Consider the following 21,478-nt stretch of genomic DNA (forward strand, 5'->3'; position numbering starts at 1 on the left):
CCTATCAGCTCCCACCTTTCAACGCCATCAGAGGAGGCTGGGCTGTTATTCTGTATAAAACACTGATCAACCTAGTGTGTGTGCAGGCCTTGAGCTCAATCTGCAGCACTGTGACATTTAAAAACTGCGTGCGTGCGTGCGCTTTTACTGTGTAGCCCTGGCTGGCTTGGAACTCCCAGGGATCCTCCAGCCCCTGCCTCCTTAGTCCTCGGACTAAAGGCGGGTGCATTTTATTTAGTTTTCTCGTTGCTAAGGATTTAAAATGCTACTGAAAGATAAAGTGGTTCTTAGGAGAACACGTGCCATTTCAGATCTACGGCTACGGTCTCTGATCTGAAACTGAAAACATCACAGGCTGGTAGGGCATGCTGCATGCCTCTGTATGCTATTGGAAAGTCACCGTGTATCGTATAGAGAAGATGTGACTCACAGAGGCACATCTGTCAGCTGGGAAGGTGGCACACACCTGTAGTCCTAGCGGAGGTTGCTACAAGTTTGAGGCCAGCTGGAACTATGTAGCAAAAAAAAAAAAAAAAAAAAAAAAAAAGACCAAACCATGCCAGCAAAGCCCCAAACCGCACGTTTTCAAATTAGTGAACCGGGAAACCCTCCGTTGCAGTCAGATGGCAGGATTTTCTACAGGGGGCCGAGGGCTCGAGAGGGCAACAAGAGCAGGCATATGTGAGCATCTCCAGCTACACAGTGACACAGCAGAGCCCTGGGAAACGCCCGTGGTTTTCAGTATTATTCTTCTGGAATCAGTTTTCCTCATCTCTCTGACGAAAACACCAGCTCAGGTTTTGTGTTTCCTAAGGGCTGAGTTGATTATTCAAACTCTTTGGACCGAAAACCAGAGGCAAAGCAGGCACTTGCCAGGTCAGACTCATGTAGGTTTTTATTCTTCTGTCCTCCACGATTAGACAATGTAACTAATTATTTCAAAGGAAACACAGGCAGTGAGCCAGACACTTCGTCTTTTTGTGCTTCTGAAAGGCAACAAACCTTTAAATTACACTCAACTTTCTGTTTGGCGCAATAAATCCTTCCTCATAGCACACCTCCCAGTCAAGCATAAGCTCTACTTCCTGAATCAGCAATTCTTCGATACCACCCAGGGGGCGTGAAAGAGACCAGCAACTGCCCGTCAAGAGGAGAACAAAACCAAACCTGTGAGGGAGCCAGGGCAGCCCTTTAACAGAGGCGCTGCAGGACCCCAAAACAGAAAGTGCAGTGTATTCTATCCACTTAATACTACAAGAAAAGCACACATGAGTGGCTGCTGCATGGCCTCAGGCTTTCATTTTTAAATTGCACAATACTAAACAAAGCTAAGAGTGTTGGCTTGTGCCTTTACACAGACAGACCAAACACTATAGGCCTCTGATAAGTTATTGTGTAAACTCACATCCCACCATACAAATCGGAAAAGCCGAAGTCATACATTATTAGTATTTTCTACATTTGATCAACTATTCCAACCAACTTAACCAATCCTATTTTTTAAATATATTTTTATTTTTATGTATATGGGTACACTATAGCTGTCTTCATACACACCAGAAGAGATGGTTGTGAGCCACCATGTGGTTGCTAGGATTTGAACTCAGGACCTCTGGAAGAGCAGTCAGTGCTCTTAACCGCTGAGCCATCTCTCCAGCCCCTTAATCAATCCTTAATTAAAAGGCTTCTGGGAAGCTTGGACTCAGTCATGTGAAGCAGAAAATCTTGGTGTAACTTTACAAAACCAGCCTAGCGGAGGCCAGTTGTAATTTATTTGAACATAACTGATATGATGCTTTTTGGATCAAAGTCAAATGAACAATGGATAATCACTGGAATGATATCTTTCTGAAAAGGGAGAAAGAGAACTAATGAAAAGGCAAAACATTTGTTTTTATTTGTTTACATATTTTTAACAGGGGTGCATGTGTAGAGGTTGACTATGAGGAGTCAGTTCTATCCTTCCACTTGTATGGGTTCTGAACACACACACACACCCCGCACACCCACACACCATACACACCCACCCATCATACACACCCACCCACCATACACACCCACACACCATACACACCCACACACCATACACACCCACACACCATACACACCCACACACCATACACACCCACCCATCATACACACCCACCCACCATACACACCCACACACCATACACACCCACACACCATACACACCCACACACCATACACACTCATACACCACACACACACACTCACACAAGACACATATACACCAGACACACGCATACACACTGACAAGACCCATAAACAACAGACACACAACCACAGCAGACCACACACATACACTCATACACAACATACACAACAGACACATACAAGACACACACACCAGACATATACACACACACAAACACACACACCAGACACATATAACACACACATACCAGACATATACACACACACACATCATACACACAAACACACCACACACCATATAACACACTAGACACACACATCAGACAACATACCCACACTAGACATGCATGTGCAAACTCACACACAAGACACATACACTAGACACACAAGCACATACCACACACACACACATACACACACACTCAGTATTTTTAAAATTTAAGAACAGCTTACATATGTACAGTGATTTTAATGCCACGCTTTAAAAACTTGTAATAGGGGGTTGGGGATTTAGCTCAGTGGTAGAGCGCTTGCCTAGCAAGCACAAGGCCCTGGGTTCGGTCCCCAGCTCTGAAAAAAGAAGAGAGAAAAAAAAAAAAAAACTTGTAATAGAAGAAGATAACCTGAGGGATATATGTCAAAATGTTCAGGGTTTTCTAATAAACCTATAATAATTTGAAGTTAATGAACAGACATGTTACTTAATAGCTTCCAATCAGCATCCGTTGGAATTACGATAGCCCAAGCCTGATCCTTGAATAACTGAGGCGTGCTTGTTCTGTATTTCATACTGGCATTCACTGTCTGCAGAGAATAATTCGCCACTGTGGACAAGACTTGTATTTTGAACGTTAGCCCTAACATTTGCCCCTAAATGTGTGTGTGTGTGTGTGTAATTATAGTATAAGAAACCATGGATAAATTATTTCATTGCCTGTTAAATAGCCATTTGTTAAGTCTAGACAGCAATAATAAATCTCCATTATTTATAATGCGGCCATTCAGAGTACTTGGGGGAATTGTATAATAAACAGGTAATATGACCAATACCCCCTGGACCCCCTTCTCAGAGACAGGGCTGGCAGGGGGAGGGAGGAGAGAGAGGAAGGGGGAGAGAGGGAGAGAGAAGAGGAGGGAGGAAAGGGAGAAGAAGAGAGAGAGGGGACGAGAGGGAGAGGTGAAGGGGAGGGGGAGGGGGACCACAAAAATGCTACCTGTAGATGATGATCTACTTTGAAATTGAATGGTGAGAATGAACTGCATGAACACCACATGCCTGGCATCGGGTCATGTGATACACACAGCACTCCCTCCCCTCTGACCACAAGGCCCTGAGGTGAAGGCCAGTCTGCCTTTGCTTTTCAACCCTCTTTCGATATCCTCTCACTCAGCTGTTGAGACAGCCTTCAGAGCAGCTTCAACCGAGTTCCCAACACCCTTAGACAGGTCCAGAAAATAGCTGACATTATAGTAATCTGCCTTGCTAAGAAATGTTTGCTGAAGTCCCACTCCTAATATAGGGCGGGGGGTTATGGTTAGGAAAAGCACACAAAATCTCTAAATTGTTGCCGAGCAGGGAGAGGCAACAATGGAAAAGAAGGTTTCTGTGGAAGAAAATCATAGGTCAAGTAAGGTCTGGGAAGTCTCCTTCATTGACGGTGGGACCTGGTGGGTTCAGGACAGACAGACCGGAATGAAAAGGGTGTGCTCGTGGAGGTAAGATGGGGGCTGCTCAGTGGTGTTTGGGAAAGGCTGAAGAGTAAGAAAGCCACACCAGCTCTAACAGTCCCCCAGATGAGCCAGCACTGTGCACGGTCAAGCGCTTAGCATGTTTGTCGAGGCAGACACACAGCAAGAGCTTCCCACATGATAGTGGGCTTGTGGGAACGGCAGAGGCAGGCATTACTAACCACCCGTGAAGTGGCTGTCTTGTCTAAGGTGGCATGGTTTGTGAAGTCAGGGCAGGGATTGGCCCGACGCTGGAGTCAGAACTCTGACCCTGATTGGTGGACTGCCTCTCCTAATTTATTTTACCCTGATGCCTATGGTTCCTGGAGCTACGGGAAATGGACAGTTTTTTAAAGGAGTTAGTAGGGGGATAAAAAAACAACCCCAAATATAAAATAGAATAGGGTGCCATAGCAGATACCTGTCTATGATCTTTGTTTTCCTAATACCCATTTTCCTTACTCTTGTGTGAAGATAATTTGTCTTTGGAAAGTTGTGCTGGATAGTTTTTTTTTTTTGTTTTTTTGTCAACTTGATACAAACCAGAGTCATTTAGAAAGAGGGGATGTCAATTGAAACACAAAAACAAACCAAAGCAAAAACAAACAAACAACGACACAACTGTCTCCGTAAGATTAGCCTGTAGGTAAACCTATGGGGTGTTTACTCCATGTATGATTGACAGAAGCATCCAGCCCCTTATGGTATGGTCTCCAGGTAAACAAAAATGCTAACTGAACCAGCCAGGAGGAGCAAGCCAGTAAGCAGCATTCCTCTGTGGTCTCTGCTTCAGTTCCTACCTCCAAGTTCCTGCCCGGCTTGGCTTCCTACACACTGTCACTCAGTGACTGGGGTTCCCAAATACACAGTCTCTTCTCCAAGTCGCTCTGGATCATGGTCTTTATCACAGTAATCAAAAAGTAACCAAGTCAGAAACCACCTCTTATACCCCTCTGGCGGCCTGTTTTTGAGGTTGATCACAGAGACTCTTCAGACTTAAAGCAATTAGAATCCCACGTCCTTTACCAGAAATTAGCTTGGAGAAGGCGTGTGGCTGATGTATCTGAGTTCCACCCTGGAACTTTCCAGAACAACTGTAGAAGAGGCAAATTTCTGTTGCCTCCATGTTGGATGATCCACCTGAGGGGGAGGCCCACGTGGCAGGAGGAAGCCTTCGAGACAGAGGCTGGGTTCTTGGTAGATTATCAAGTAGATGGTGCGTGAAGCAGATTTTCTCCCGGGCTTCACATCTGAACAAACCAACAAGTTCCCTTTCTTCAGAAGTGGTGTTTGAGAGATCTGATTTGGCTCTGAGTCAGAGCAGACTGGCTAGAGATGAGTAGAAAGGTCGTCAGAATGACCTGCATGGTATGACCACCGAGGCTTCAAACAACTAGGGTGACCATGTCCCTCGTCCTTTGGGACAGCAGCTGACAAAGTGGGGGATACAGCTGGGAAACGTAGGCCCAAATACCCAGCAGTCCCTAGATGTTGGCTGCCTAGGGTGAGTCAGGCTGGAAATGATAACCAGCATGGTCCTTCCTTCCTTGGAGTCCGTTGGCTACTGTAGTGGCCCGATGAGTAAAAACACGTCTAACATGATATTAGAGCACAGTTAATATAACTTGATAGCTGAGAAAAGAGTACACATGCATTACAGCTGCTGCGTCCTGAAGCATGTACAGCTAAGCTCGGCCTTAGAGTTAGGAAATGCTTACTTAAAGGCTGTCCAAAAGAAGGTACCCAGAATCTCTCTGTTTGTCATCCTAACCCGTACACGCTGTCCTGGAAAGTGAGAGAGACTTTTCTGAAGGTGGCAGAAGTCTTGACGCGAGCAGACACCCACCCCTCCAGTCCTCCCAGCAGCTACCCGACAGCGAGCCCTTACTTCTCAATAAACCACAGCGCCTGCTTTTAGAGTCAGTTACGAATGGAGAATTCCGTGACTAAGTTTAGAAAGCCGGCTGTTTTTATATTTTCCAGAGGTACATTTCTACACATTAAGCTAAAAGTCACAAGCAAAAACAAAACAAAACAACAAAAACCCTAGTCCTCTGTGCCTTCTTCAATGTATTCCTTACAAAGCAGCAAGAAACGAGTTTTATGACTGCGCGGGACGGAAGGAAACGTCAAGGATGCTCTGGCTCTGGTTTTGATCTTGGGCTCCAGAGGAAGTTGAAGCGACAGAGGAGCCCAGCCCTTTAATTACAGTCCAGTAGGCATTCCGGTTGGTGTGAGGAGAAAACCCCCACCCCCAGCTAAGCCGGGTTTACGCTCTGCACGTTCCGTGTACCTCTCTGGTTCCGTTGAAGACGGTGTCTGGCACATTAAAACACGGGAGTATTTCAAATGCTAAAGCCACGGTTGTGTTTATCCTACAAATGGAAGCCCGTGCTAAGATTCTCCACGTCCCTGCTTCACCCTGGGAAGCACTGATAGCAGCCAGAACCTCACCCCAGAGAGAACCCTGTGGCAGCGACGTGACAGACAGCTGAGAGCCTGGACTGCAGTTGCCTCCTGAATTCAAATTCTCTACTCCGTCATCTCAGCCTTAGATCCACTGTCCGTAAGACACACAGTTTTCATCTGTGAAATGGGTACAAGAACAGGGCAGCTGGGAGCACTCAATACTATGCTGACCATGCACTGCACACACTCAGCGAGGAAGCAGTTAAGACACGCTAGTTTTGAAGCAAATGCTGTTATTAATTTGGTTTTTTTTTTTTCAAGACAGGGTTCTTTGGCTGTCCTTGGACTTGCTGTGTAGCCCAGGCTGGCCTCAGAGTTCCATACATCTCTGCTGGGAAGAAAGGCATGCACCACCATACCCCAGCAGCAAATGCTGTGTTTTAAGATCAGGCAAGAAGTTGATCGTGGCTCGGTATGCACGAAACGTTCTTTGCCACCTTTACTTTAAACCCTTTGTATTTATGCCTAGAATTCTTTTCTTAGGTCAAACAAAATGTTTATGAATGAAGTAAGATATATGGATTTCCGGTTTTATAAAAATGAAGAACGTGGGCTGAGGGTGGTGCTGCACAGCTTTGATCCCAGCCCTCTGGAGGCAGAGGCTAGCCTGGTCTACACAGCAAGTGCCAAGCCAGTGAGACCTGTCACTCAATCAATCAATCTAAAAAAGGAAAAAGAAGAAAAAGAAGGTATGTTGTGTGCTGTGTCAGTGCTCCGACACTGTGATAAATACTTTGATAGACTAGAATGTCTGTTTCAGCTCACGATTTTGGCCATCCCAGTCCATGAGGCAGAGAGGGTACCTTCTGCTTGGGGGCTCCTGATGAAGGTGACAAGGTGGCAGTGGAGAAGCTCATTTTGTGGCTACAAACCACAGGATAGTAAAGAGGAGGACAGGTCCCCCTGTAGGGCATATACCCAGACAAACCCTATGAAACTGACTTCTTTAACAAGTGAGTAGCAGGGGGGCACCTATGACTCAAGCTATACTTGGGCAGTGGCTGCTCATGCCTTTAATTTCAGCACTCAGGAGGCAGAAACCAGAGGGTCTCTGGATTTGGGGTTAGCCTTGTCTACAGAACCAGTTCTAAGACAGCCAGGGCTATGCAGAGAAACAAAGTAATAACAAAAGACTCAGACTATAGCATCTGCTCACCAGAAAGTGCCCTAACTTTCTAAATAGCCCACTTTTCAAAACAAAACTATTCAAAAGACACTGTAGCAAAGTGACAAGCGATGTTACTGTGCAAACAGAGTCTGTGATACAAAATGCACGCCTCAGCAGGGACGTCAGACCTAGGATTGTTGAAATGGAGTTTAGAGAGCTCATTACAACAGAGATCGGTAATGAGAATTTATGTTGCATAGGAAAATAGTTTATTCAAGCCAGGGAGAGGAGTCTTTTTTACCCTTAATTATCTAATTCTGGAATGTGTTGACGTGAGTTTTCTCCTGTGGAGTGCAGAACTGGCCCTGGGACAGGGAGAACCATTCATTTCCTTGTCCATTGAGAAAGCGGTCACAGCAACAGTCTTGAGAGCTGGCAAACAGAGCTGTCAGACAGACGGTGTGTGTTGGTGGCACAGCCAAGTATCAAACGTGTCCAACCCTGCATGAGGCTGACCTTTAGCCGCCATGCCTCCAATCCCCCTGCCTCAGGCTTGCAAATGCTGTGTTTCCAGGTATTAGCCATTGAACATTGCTTTAAAAAATTTTTTTTAAAGATTTATTTTATTTATTATATATAAGTACACTGTAGCTGTCTTCAGATACACCAGAAGAGGGCATCGGATCTCTTTACAGATGGTTGTGAGCCACCATGTGGTTGCTGGGAATTGAACTCAGGACCTCTGGAAGAATAGTCGGGTGTTCTTAACCACTGAGCCATCTCTCCAGCCCTTAAAAATGTTTTAATAGAGGTGTTTACTCACCTTCTAAATTCAGCATGATTTGGCTAGTACATCCCAGTCTTTGTAACCCAGTGTAGTTTTTCCATTTTCCTTTTAATGCTACTGACCATTGAAAAGATCTAGATTTGTCCTACATTCTGGGTGTAGTGGTTTATGGTGTCTTCAACATACTCTGCCAGCCCCTCACTGTGCCCAGTGTTTCCTGCTGGAACCTTGTCAGTGAAATCGATGGTATTAGGAAGTGGAAGATGACTTGGTTATGTGGCTGACGCTTTCATGGAGCTGGAATTGGTGTCTTCAGAGAACCTCTGAGAACTGTGTCTCAGGGAGACACTGTTTTTGCTCTTTATCTGAGGACTTAGGAAGAGGGGAGTCAACGGACTAAAGAGAAAGATCCTTAAGAGTCACAGAATCTTCCAGCACCTTGATCTTCTCAAAACAAAGAAAATTAACTGATGCTTTTAACTGGCCACTCGCCTACAGTATTTTCCTACAGCAGTCCAAACTACCAAGACACTCCCCACTTCCCCATAAACTGTGTAGAGGTCCCCGAGACTTGGGCAAATGTTCCTAGAATGGTCTCACTGGAAGTCCTTGTGCACCCCACATTGCATCACACCGGTAAGCATACCAGGGTGCCTCATTGTTGCTGAATTTGATTGGGGGTGTGGCTGAAGCTTAATGATACATACATGACACACATTATACATGACACACATGAGGCCCTGGGTATGAACCCGAACCAGTGACCATAACGGGAAAGCTTACTTGATAACGTTGGTGACCGCCAGCTTTCTCTATGGTAGAGGCAAAAAGGGAAAGGCAGGCAGTGTGCGTGGAGTATATAATTTGTGTATATAATTTGGGGGCATTCTTTTATATTCTTCTCCACGACCTTTCCATCGCCTGCTCTGCAATGCTTCGGCACTAGTTTCTGAGTTGTGTAGCTAAATGTTGTCCTGCTTGTCATCCAATATCAGTACCGGCTAAAATGCCCCTGCACCATTCAGAAGGTGACCTGAGGATTTGGTGGGGCACTTGAATCCCCAGAAGTTACACTAAAGCTTCAGGCCCAGAGCAACAAGGTGTTAAGAGATACTGTAGGGGGTAGCAGCAATGCTAACCATTTCTCTGTGTTGATTAGCTTATGCTCCAATCTCTTTATCAGAGCCATACATATGCACACACGTTTAAGAGCTAAACAGCCAGTGCTGAAGGCTTGGGTGGTGTAAGTCTTGTAGCTACTTCTGATATGAGAAGAACTAGTTCCCTTCCCCTTGGGAAGACGCCCGGGCTATGTTACTGAATTCTGTCTGCAACTAGCCCCAGACAGCAATTGGTCATCAGACACTTGCTGAACATCACACTGGATGCTCCAAATGGACAAACCCAGTTATAATCTGAAGGTCTCTGTGGCAGAGGTACAATCCTAAAGCCGTACGCATTGAATTGATTATTTGTATCTGACTTTGATATGTTCCTGGGAAACATTAACACTTAAGGCACTAGCCATTTTAAAGGTCATTGTCCTGAAATGATTTGAATGATTCAGAAAACAACAACAGGGCTGGAGAGATGGCTCAGTGGTTAAGAGCACTGACTGCTCTTGCAGAGGTCCTGAGTTCAAATCCTAGCAACCACATGGGGGCTCACAACCATCTGTAATGAGATCTGATACCCTCTTCTGGTGTTCCTGAAGACAGCTACAGTGTATTTATATATAGTAAATAAATAAATAAATCTTAAAAAAAAAAACAACAACAAAAGCAGAAAGCTGCCATCAGATTTTCCATGCAATTTCTTATCTGGTTGTTGGCAATCAAACCCAGCAGAGGCTAAGCACCCGTCCCACCACTGAGCTGCCCCCATCTGCTGCTGCCTTCCTGATATCCTTCCCTGTGACACAGCCTGTAGTGGTTCCCAGCAGGGAGAGGAAAGGATTGGGACGCAGTTAGTAACATAGCGGTGTGTTACACCCAGTTTTGAAATTTTAGCGTATTCCTCTGCAAAGGATACCAACAACAGATATTCGTAAGATCCTTGGGTAAAAGATGGGTAAAAGAACAGACGCATTGCGCCAGCTGTGTTGTGTGTGGCTGAACCCCACAATTTAGAGGTGTAGCTGAACCTTATTGGGCCCACATTCTAGCTTGCCTCCTCCTACCTATGACCCTCTTGACAGGCTACTCTTTCTTCAAGGCCCAGCTCTCTTATCTTTGAAGCTGAGAAAATGTAACAAAAGTAACTTGGTAATGTTACTCTTATTTCTGATTTGATTTTTCAGTTGTTAATCTTTCAGGATGGCCGGGGAAGTGTCTTAAGGCTGAGCCATGCCCGTAGTCCTGACATTATTTTAAAACACTGCATGGGATAAATACACACCGTGTTCAAGTAATATGGACTGCTATTATAAGATCCGTTCCACTAAAAGCTAGGCATTAGACCCTCTTTCTAAGTTCTCAGGTGAAATTTATATATATGATGAAGGCAGCTATCTGCTTACAACTTAAAATGTTTATTTACGAGAAGATCGAGGTTATAAGACATTAACAGTAGGTAGTAAAAAAAAAAAAAAAACCACACAGCTCAAGTCACCCTAGGATGGTAACACCAAATCGGTACACGCTTCTAGGCATAAAACAATGCAGGAAAATAGAACGGGGGACTCGGTAGAGATTTCCACCTGCAAGGACAACAGGCGTCCACATATACCAGAACTAACCACAGAGGCATGACGGCTAAGTGTCAAAAGAGAGGCAAACCAGTAAGCTCTACTGGGGTTCTGAGGAGCAGAGGCTGGCTGGCTTGTGGGAGGTAAGTTCAAAGGCAAGGGTGGATTCCGAGCCGGTCCTTAGAGGGCAGGGTTGGGAGGGGAGCAAACTGGAAGTCATCATTACTTCCAGGGAAGGCTCTGCCCTGTCTACCCCACTTGGCAGCAAAGACGTTTACTGGGTGTCTGAAGACACTACCTTTGGTCTTGGCAAGGGAATGACTCCGAGATTTCTAGACTCAAGACCTCCCAGGAAGCCGGAAGAAGAGCATTGCCGGCAACAGAAATCCGTTGTTTTGTTTTTTTCCTCCATCTCAGTGGTGAAAAAAAACCAAAACCTTATTTTCTGGCTATGTATGGTACGAAGCCACGATGTTTGTTCCGAACAAGATCCAGGAGATTCCACACCGGTGGGAAACAAAGTTAACCCCACAGAGGACAGTGGCTGAGGTCATCTGCTACACAGCTCATGTAGCATGATGGTCTCCTGAGCTGTGTGGAGAGTTCTGGGGACAAGAATACTTGGGACTCCAGGCCCATATGACTGTCATGGCGCATGGATATGTCCGCCTGGGTGACTCAAGGGTACTGTCACACTGTCACAATGCTCCTTCCTGTCTCGTGGGATGCACGGCTGTCTAAACCAGAAGCCCACAAACGTTTGTCGGACCCCACTCTTTATTTCTGTAGGAGTCTGCTCATTTGTTTCCCGGTCTGGTCTCACCTCCTCTAATCTCGCCATCCCCCAGACTGCCACCACAAAGAAAATCCCCATCAGATAAAATCTGAAACTCCTTTCACTCAGCACCATTATTATCGGGCCCCAGCCCTCCAGCTTACCTGAGCTGCTATTACTCTGCCTTGAGATGCGCAGTTGGCACCGTCTAATTTCTGGAGCAGTCCTTGACACTCCTCCCCTGCTTTGGGGCTACTGTGCTGACAACTGATAACGTGTTCACATCTTCTAACGTAAGCGCAGGTGACTATCTCCAAGTCACTCTTCATACCGCCCTGCGTGCTGAGACTCTCTCCGGTCTCTGTGCCTCAGATGCCGCCAACAAGTGGAAGTGTTTAACTCGGCGTCTTCTCTGTAAGCACATGGAGAACACATGCAGAAGCATACGCTTGCTTTTTCAATCACGTATGTGTGTAGAGGACGTACACACTCTGTTAAGCATGACTACAGGTCAAAATGAAAGCAGAATCATTTGGTTAAGGCCGGCAAGTTGGGAGAAGTCTCCTACAAACATCAGTTTAAAGCGGTGGGGAGGACATGCGTGTCGGAGGTGTCCTCCCTCCCTCCACCCATCCTTTGACTCTGCTGGAACATTTGTTCTCACTCATGTTATGTTGTAATGGGACAAGGAAGAAAAGCGTTGTGTGCCATTGTTTTGTTTCATCTCATTTCTGTGACAGGCTCTTGCTTTATAACCTGGGCTATTGCTAAACTCACAAGTAACCTGGGCTGGCTTTGAACTCATTATCTGGTCCAGGCCTTGAATCTGGGGTGATCTTTCTGACTTAGACTCCTGAGGCATGGGATACTGTCTTTGCTCATCTCCTCTGATATTACCTGGATTTACAGGTTTTGAACTATCTTCAGTTGGTACTCAATTTTATCTAGATTATTTCCACTCTCCTTGAACTTCCAAAACAAGGAGCAAAGAAACCGACAAATGTTTAGAGCCAGCAAAGGCAGCAGGGATTCACCTAATGGAACTTAGAGGACTCCAAGACAGGACGTGACTACCAGAAGTAGCTTTCTTCTTAGGCATTCCTTGAGAGACACACGGGTGACGCACGGACTCCTGCCTGAAATAACAAAGCGGAACCCCAGAATCTTCAGATTTTGAATATCTGGCTTAATTGTAATCACTTACTTTCCCTGAGAATGAACAGGAACCATCTGCTTAATGATAAAGCTGAGTCTGCAGTTGTTTGAGGAAAAAAACATGTGCTGCCGTCAGCGTTAAAAAAAAAGTCAGATCAAGGAAGCCTGGGAGACCTACATCTTTTTTAAAAAAATAATAATTAAACCCAATCACACATTAATGTAAAAACGCTGCGTGATCACGTCTCCGTTTCTTTACTTATCGGCACCACCCTGCTAACGCGCATGTGTCTAACCGTCGACTTTACGTGCAGAGCCTTAAACAGCTGTAATTGCACAGCGGCTGCAATCACACACCAGGATGCTGAGGTGAGAAGAAAAAGAAAAAGGGATGTCCCCTCTGAAGGACACGGCTACCTCTGGGTCTACATGGAATAGAGTTATTCTCCTTCCTTAGCAAACAGGAAGCGGTTATAATGCTGCACATAGACCTCCTTGGAACTGGCCTTGTCTCAGGCTCCGGGTGATGCTTACCACAGCTCTGCTAGCAGAAGGGGAGAGAGGCCGAGGAAAACAGGCATCTTTTGTTACACAGCAGCCTGAAGAGCAAGGAGCCAACGACTTCTCTGAACAGTTGTAAATATTGATCCACCTGCGAAGAATGGAGGTCTCCTCTCTGTACGACGGGGAATAATTGCAGGGAGAGGAGACCCTACCAGAGAGTGGCACACATGCGTGAGCTAGTGGCTGGAGTGGGCTCTCCTTTGTGTGTGGCCCAAGGGAGGGGCAGATGTTCAATCTGGCCATCTCTCTTCTGAAAAGGAGCCAGTGGACTGTCTGCTTTCACATGGGTCCTGTGCTCCAGCCAACTGGTTTCATAAGCAGAGCCATGCATGTACTTACCAGCCAACTGCAAGAAAGATTTTTGAATTCATAAATCAACTGGTGGCAGACCCATACTAAGCCAGTCATCTCTCTCTGTCTCCCCATGTCATACACACATACAAACTAAAACTGCCCCCCCACGCCAACTCAGAAATCCTTAAACCACACACCAACCACAAGAAACAAGCATACAAAGGAAGCCACACCCCCATTAGCTGTTCACGTGCAATTGTATTTTCAAGAAAGTGACTTAACGTCATTATGCTCTTGTCTGCTTTTGTAATGTGGGGGGAAAAAGTCAAGATAATCTATGGGAGCACTGAAAACAGAGCCTGCCTCAGTGCTAGTCAGCAAAGGTGAGCTGGCTTGTTCCTTTCACTCTCCCTCCCTGCCCGTCAGATCCAACAGTCACCAGTAGGGGGCCCCACCTGGGAGAAGGCATCATTTCCTTATTTTTTTTTTTAACACATTGGTATTCTGCCTGCATGTATGTTTATATGGGGGTGTCGATCCTCTGGAGGGTACTGGAAATTGAACCTAGGTTCTCCGAAAGAACAGTAGTACTCTTTATATATATTTAAAATTTATTATCTATACAGTATTCTGCCTGCATGTATGCCTGCACACCAGAAGAGGGCAGCATTACAGCATTACAGATGGTTGTGAGCCACCATGTGGTTGCTGGGAATTGAACTCGGGACCTCTGGAAGAGCAGCCAGGTGCTCTTTGACACTGAGCCATCTCTCCAGCCCTTCATCTCTCTTGTTTGAGAAGGACTGGGGTGTGGGGGGGTTAGGAGTCAGCCTCAGGAAGCTGAGAGCAGCAGGAGCAAGTAGCACCTGCATGGGGAATGTACACAAAGACCCTGTCTTCAGTTTCAGCAAACACTTTCCTGAGAAACAGGGGAATGGTCTCCTCCAGTACAAGTATTTTTATTTCACCTCAGTCTTTCTTAAATATTTATTTACTTATTTTGTGTGTGTGTGTGTGTGTGTGTGTGCGTGCGTGTGCGTGTGCGTGCAGTGTGCGTGCAGTGTCGTGGGTGCAGGGGTCAGAGGATAGTTCACGGGAGCTGTTTTTCCACCATGTGGGGCCCAAGCATTGATCAGGCCTGGAGGCAAGCGCTTTCGCCTGTCGATCCATCTTACTGGCCCCCAGGATAGGGTCATGGGGTTGGCATTTACTTTGATTACTGTCAAATTTTAAGGTGGTCTCGTTGGCAAGTCAAGGGCTCAGGATGCTGCCTCACTGTTCTTACCGGAAAAGCTTCTGAGCAGAAAAGGGGAAGGAGAAAAAGTAAGCGGCAAACTTTTAAAAAGTAAGTGGAAACTTTCAGAATTAAGGGAAATCTTATAACAATAACAGCAACAAAAATGTCCAAAATAGTAACCAGAGACTATTTTGAAGAGAACTAAAGAAGTTTTCCAAATTATCTTGTAAAAGGGAAGGAGACTCATGAGTTCCAAAGGTGGGAGATGGCTCCACCCCCACCCCCACCCCCACCCCTCACAGTTCATAAGCCACACAAAATGAGAACCAGAAACCCTCAGGGATGGAAAAGCTTCCATGAGGAGAAGGGGCAGGTTCTAATGAAGAGGTTTTGCACTTGAGAGACTTGTCGCAAAGGCAAAGGAATAAAGGGGGTGAAACAGATTAATCTGTGTTAACAGATTAAAGTCTTGACCAAAGACTGGTCCTATTCTATAGCTCACCTTCAATCCAGCAGGGGACGCTGGGAGGGAGGACCCTCCTGGGAAGGAGAGGGAGGTGGAAGAGACTGTATCTACATCAGCCACATCAACCCTGGTGACCAATGGGCTGAAAGGGGGCAAGCCAGATGGTCCTAACATTGTTTATATCATTTCACACCCCTCACCATATAGACCAGGCTGGTTTTGAACTCACAGAGCTTCCCCTGCCTCTGCTTTCCGAGGGCAGGGGTGAAAGATGAGTCACCCAAACACACCATCGCGTTTCTTATTCCTATCTTTAAAGTTTAAAATCTTTCACGTGTCCCTGTCCCACACGGAATTTTCTTATAAGTGGCACAAAGGTCGTTATTCGGATGTCCCTTCATGTTTCAAAGGAGAAGAGAGCCCAGGACTGAAAATGTTTTCCTTACAACTTTTCACCACTTACTACAGAAGCTTAAAATGTAACAGATGGGTATTTGTGAGCTCTGATACATTCTAAACGTTCTAGCAATAAGAAATAAAGGTAGCATTAGGGAACGGCTCTTAAGAGCTACCCTCCAGATCCCCCCTGGAACGGTAATTATTTCTCTGCAGCCTTTTCTTCCTGTGCTACCTGGCTGCTTAGCATTACCGGAGCCTCCCTCCTAACGGCAGTCAGCACATAGAACCCTTCTATTATTCTAAAAACCCGGAGAGTAAAAAGAATTACACCTTTCACGATTTAATCACCAAATCTGATTTCTTTATAAACAGCCTGGGGTTAGGTCTGCAATATTACAGTGTCTCTAAATTCCACTTGAAGGTAAGCAAACATTTACCACCCCACTCGGTGGCTGAATACAATAATATTCCTTTCTGTGGTTTGCACATAAAGTACCTATTGGTTATGTTCAAGTGGCCACTTACAGGGCTGCCTTAAGCAACTGCTTGCAGAAATCACCAACTGAGGTTTTTCTAACCTAGGCAGAGACAAAACCTACAGACCTCATGACATCCCTCCCCAGGCCTTGCCCAGGATGGAGTCTTGTAAGGCAGTAAAGACCCTGGAAAGATCTGGTTCCTTCCCTCTCCCCAGCTATATCACAGTTATGCTTGGCTTTGCTGTTTTTGAAAACAAAACAAAACCCCCCAACCAACAAAAACACGCCTCACAGCTACTGTGCCAATAATAACTAATATCCCTATGGGGCTCAGCTCTACACATATGACAGTTCTTACCATCTCCATGGCACCTCTGTAAGAAGCTACTGTTACTATTCCCACTTTAAAGGAGCAGCTCCCCTGGTCTGTCTGTGATTGCTTAGCTAGCCGGAGTGGCATAAGTTCTGTGCCCTGACTCAGAGAGGCAACCCAGTGTGGAGGACTGTCTTGGGAAAACTTCATCAAGCGACTGGATAACTGAGTGCTATAGCTGACCAAGATGTGGTCTTCATTTTTCATTATAAATAGGCCTACCTTATTGGGCTTTAAAGGAGGATTAAAATGCACAACATAGAAAGTTTCATTTTACAAACTTGAATGCCCTTCACAAATGTCCTGACTCTAAGGTCACAGATCCAAGAATCTACTATACGCCAGATGCCCTGTCTAGAATGGGACATACTCTGCCTTCAGAGAGCTTACGGTTTGCTGCTGTATTTCTACCACAGAGACTGGCCAGGAGCTACTCAACAACAAGAAGACACCGGCCTCTACCAAGCTCTGGGGAGGGGTTGAGATAAACTCTTCCTGAAGGCAGCTGCTTTTAAATGTGGTTTATTTGACGGATGCGTATTTTGGGTTGAGCTTTCTGTAGGCTGGCTGCGGACAGCTCTGGTGAGGGAGGGCTACTGATTAGATGGATGATGGATCATATGAAGGAGTCAGGCTAACTGAACTGCTCCAGTCAACTGGGAGAATCCACTGAAAATTCTCTGTAATTCTTTGTAAATCAGACAATTCCGCTTCTGATCTGTGCTGGAGCAGCAGGTAGCTCGGTACCGCCCCCTCCCCTCCCCCTTCCTTCTACCAATGCTCCATGGCAAAAGCATCCGCTTAAAAGATTCTTTTGGAGGCAGGAGAGCCAGCTACACCTTCCGTTCACCTGCCAGTGCACAATTCAGGGAACCATGAATTATTACGACACCAAGGGTTCTGTGGGAGTTATGGAAATCCAAATTTTAGGTTTCATGGTTGCTTTATGGAAACCACGCCAAACTTCTCTCTCTGTATGGGGAAGTTTCTCAAACACACACTAAGCCGCCTGCTCCAAAAACACCACAGTTTTTCCTTTCAATCAAGAAAAACAAACAAACAAACAAACAAAACCCCAAAACCCAGCTTTAAAACTGTCACATTCAGGATTTGATTAGACGGTTCCAATAGCAGGCTGGAACCATTAAAACCAGCTTTTCAAGGGAAACCCTATGTGCTCAGCAAATGGCCTTTTGGAGGGTGACAGCTTCCAAAGGAGGTTTCTGAGCCCGATGGTGTCCCTGAAGCCGGGGAGAGGAGCGCCGTGTGCACACTGCCTGGAACAAATGTGTGTGAGCGGTGTTTGAGAGCACACCTGCCCAGCTTCATAACAAAACAGTGCTATCTGTCCATAGCCGAGCTGTACCTTAGATGAATTATGCATACTTTCATGGGAAAAAAATAAAACCTACAAGATATTCTGCGACGTATTTACATCACCATAACTTGTAATATGCCAAAAGGGCTTTGTAATTACTGCTATTATTATTTTTGTCCAATACTGCCATTAAGGGAGAAAACGTCCAATAATTTGTTAATGGCTCGGTACAAAAAAAAAAATGCCAGGTTAATTAAAACAACAACAACAATGAAAAAGGCACAATGTTTCCTAAGATTTACTGCCAGTTTATTGGAGGACAAACCTTCTTTAAAATTCCAGCTGTGAAACCGCCTTAGGAAAATTCCGAGGTTGGAGTGGAAAGAGCAGTTAAGGTCTCCGACAGGACTCTGCTTGCCTGGGTCCCTGGCTGGCTTTACCCTGGGCCAGCAGATGCCAGCCCTAAGTGGGTGCTGGAGAGACCACAGCCTCACCAGAACCGGCCTGCTTGTTGCCTTCGGGTAACTAAACTACAAAGCCATACTGTTGTAAAAGTCTGCTCACAGAAAGTAATAAAGTGCTCTTTCTCGGGCTTTTATGATCTTATTTTCTTTTAAATAGCTTCATGCTCCTCCAAAGAGCTGAAATATATGGCAGATAACAGTAAAAACGTCAGTCCAGGGTTGCTTGATTGAGAAGGCAAAGACATTGTTGGGATGGTGGATATATTGAATTAGTTGGTTTATAGTCAATCAGACAGCTAGCAACGGACATTTTTTTTTTTTTTAAAAAGGACAACCCAATGTCGCCGTTGCATGATTGGCTATTGACTATTTTCATCAAGAAGTTTGAGCTTTGAGCTTGCAGTTTCGAGTTGAAATTTCTGTAGAAAAATAAGAATTTGGGAGTACTAAAGAATTTGCAAAAGGGCTGGGGCAAAAAACAAAACAAAAACAAAAACTCCAATCCCCCCAAGCCACCCCCCCAAAAAAAACCAAACAAGCTTAAAAAAACCAAAGGACAAAGAACTTGGGCCCTGTGGTGTGCTAGCCACAAGGAAATCACTCTTCCCTCTCCCACTTCCTTTCAAACTGTTTCCTGGTGGGTTTTTGGAAGTAGCGACATGTCCATGTCCGTTTGAACTGTGAGAGGCCATGAGATCTGAAGAGTGTCTTCATTGTGAAGATTTAACTGCACTTTTGTAATTAACACGGACCAAATAAAAGCCACTCAAGCTTCTCCAAGCCAAGGGAGCCATCTTGGCCTCATCGTTAAACACGGGTAACTGACTGACTTGTTGGCTCTGGTAATGGATTCTACCCAACACGACAGGTTCCACAGCAGGGCCCATCACGTTAGACGGATGGGAGAAGCTTGTTGCCCAGGCTGAAGGGCTTCTCTCTCTTTGTGCCATACACAATCATAAGCAACATCATCTCACAAAATAGTGTCTAACCAACAATTCCATTTTTAGTTTTTTATTTTTTGTTTCTTGTGTTTGCCTGCCCTTTTATGTCTCTACATGAAGGTGTGAGATCCTTTGGAGCTGGAGTTACTCACGGTTGTGAGCTGCCGTGTGGATGCTGGAAATTGTCCTCTGGAAGAGCAGCTATCTCTCCAGACCCCCTGCCCCCCAACAATTATTAAAATAACAGAAAAGAAGGAACTGGAGAGCAGCTCTTCAAAATCAAAGCGGAGAATTAAAATTCCAAATCCAGTTAAACAGACTGTCTTTCGACTTTTGGGTACGAACGGAACTGTGCATTCAAATTTATACTCTTTCTATTGTTCGAGGTTGTTTGTTTGAGTGGAAACAAAGGGCAAAGGAGGCCCGAACAGAAAAGAGCAAAGCAGGGGGCGGGGTCAAGTCCTATTAAAGGCCAGCATTCAGAACTTCTGAATGTTACTCGGGCTAGGCTGTAGGTAGTCTCACACCTTATCATGGCTGAAGCCAGTATCTCTAAGTCTGAAGGTCATCTCACACATGGGTACCACGTAAGGAAGCCCATACAAGCGTAGATTCCTATCTGAGTCAAGAAAAATGCCCCCATTGTGCAGGTCAGCCCTATCTCCATGCAAGAGGCCCTGACAATAGTTAACGCCCCGCTAGCATTGACTAGTAAGATAAAAATAGTCGTAGAACTCCGGTCCTGACAGAGAACAAAGAAGCAGTCCAGGGTTTGTGATGCCTGAAATCATAAATCTCTGAAGACTGGTTCTATCTGTCCTACTTCCTGGAGGCATTTGTCACCTCCATGACAAGATCAAAATGAGATAAGCCCCAGAATGTCTTTGAAGCTATTAGAAAGATGATGTTAGGGAAGAGCCTAGAGTTAGACTATCAAACATCCTTCCGAAGCTCGTTAATAACCGACTGTCACCTGCCTCGAGACTGGTGGCACTACACACCCGGCAGAAGCCATTTCCCCTTTCCCTCATGTCGTAAGTATTGTTAGGAACAGATCCATTAAAAGTACCCACAATACAGTGGCTGGGCACTTCCCTTAAGAACCGACCTTCCCACCCGTCACTACTCTGACCTTTGTCCCAACGAACATTCCCGTTACCCCACCAAAGGTTTTCTCCTCATTGCTTTCCCTCCTATTTTACTTAACTCACTTCTGTAGCAGGCATAGAATGGCCAGTCCATAGGAGGTTTACTCTACTCTGCCTAAGAATTTTTTTTTTCTGGTTCTTTTTTGTCGGAGCTGGGGACCGAACCCAGGGCCTTGCGCTTCCTAGGTAAGCGCTCTACCACTGAGCTAAATCCCCAGCCCCTACTCTGCCTAAGAATTAATGATGCATTTTGTTTTAAACTTCTAAACCCCAGGTTGAGAAGGTAACACGTGTTTAATTGTAGGGTAAAAATACATGCCGCAAATTCTCGTGTGAAATCTATCAGTGTAAATGAGGTTTGTATGGCTTCCCATTCAGAACGCTTTGGGTACTAATGACTCAGTTCTTGAGTACCATGTCTGTGATGCGCTTGTGTATGGAACTGACGAAAGGCCATGTCGATCAAAAGCCGTGATATTACTCAGTCATAAGGCGTTGTTAATTGCAAACCACCTACCCGTAATCCCACACTTCAGAACCTGAGGCAGGGGAATCTCAAGTTTTAGGACAACTTGGGACTACTGAATGATAACCTCTCTTTAAAAAAAAAAAAAAAATCAAACCACAGTGATTCATGGTCAAGGTAGTCTTTAAAGATATACTGGGAAAATAGAACTCATTTGCAAATCAAAAGGTTAAGAAAAAATTAAGGCACATGCATATATTAATATGGTAATATTAAAGAGGGAAAGATTAAGATGGGGAGGGAAAATTACTAGGGACCATGTGAAGAGACAAAGAATTCAATTTGAGGCCAATAAAATGTCAATGTTTAAGAAGAGTGTGTGTAGGGGTTGGGGATTTAGCTCAATGGTAGAGCGCTTGCCTAGCAAGCACAAGGCCCTGGGT

The 21,478-nt window shown here is 45.3% G+C and overlaps 1 protein-coding gene across 3 annotated transcripts in view; it reads right to left on the reverse strand.

Moving 5' to 3' along the window:
• Prickle1 (prickle planar cell polarity protein 1) overlaps window positions 1–21,478 on the reverse strand; it is a 95,995-nt gene that overhangs the window by 50,628 nt on the left and 23,889 nt on the right. Inside the window, exon 2 of one of the 3 annotated variants that reach the window (XM_063263654.1) lies at window positions 11,893–12,140. The exons of the other annotated variants lie outside the window; for them this stretch is intronic. The gene's annotated coding sequence lies outside the window, so the exon portion shown is untranslated. The remainder of the gene's footprint in view (window positions 1–11,892; window positions 12,141–21,478) is intronic. 3 annotated transcript variants of the gene reach the window in all.

Source organism: Rattus norvegicus, chromosome 7 (assembly GCF_036323735.1).
Source record: "Rattus norvegicus strain BN/NHsdMcwi chromosome 7, GRCr8, whole genome shotgun sequence".
Taxonomy (NCBI): domain Eukaryota; kingdom Metazoa; phylum Chordata; class Mammalia; order Rodentia; family Muridae; genus Rattus; species Rattus norvegicus.